The sequence below is a fragment of the Pristiophorus japonicus genome, unplaced genomic scaffold (genome assembly GCF_044704955.1).
Source record: "Pristiophorus japonicus isolate sPriJap1 unplaced genomic scaffold, sPriJap1.hap1 HAP1_SCAFFOLD_219, whole genome shotgun sequence".
Classification (NCBI taxonomy): domain Eukaryota; kingdom Metazoa; phylum Chordata; class Chondrichthyes; family Pristiophoridae; genus Pristiophorus; species Pristiophorus japonicus.
In genome coordinates, this window is record NW_027251897.1 from 105,126 (window position 1) to 105,737 (window position 612).

Genomic DNA, 612 nt, shown 5'->3' on the forward strand with positions numbered 1-612 from the left:
TCACATGTAAAGAGAAAATGAATGATTAAAGATACTACTGTCCCTCAGTAACTATATTATTATTTATTTCATCCTGAAAAGGTTATCGGTTATTTAACGGTGATTAAATGAATTCTTATTTTTTGAATTGAAAAAAGCTGTTACAAAAGTTACCGCCCTGACCTGGAATCGAAGCTTTTTTTCGGTGGTATAAGGAGTGGTTTTACCCAATCATTTAAAGGTGATTTCAAGGAATCACGTGGCGTTAAATTCAGATCACGGTTACGATGCGTTTCGGTGTGAAACAAGTGGATTGAAAAGGACAATAATGACACCAAGCATTACGATGCAGCGATGCAGCAATGCAGCGTTCCCTGGTGGTCCAGTGATTAGGATTCGGCGCTCTCACCACCGCGGCCCTGGGTCGATTTCTGGCCAGTGAAATTGCACTTCCATCAAAATTAAAACCTTATAAGAAAGAGTTGCATGCATCTAATGTGGTAAAAAAGATTCATTGATTTAAACATCATTAATTAATCCATTGTAGAACTTCAATCATTTATTTTGCCCTGAGGATGTGAGGAACTTTTATCCCGACCTCATTGTATTTTAGGAGCATGGTCCAGCCCCGGT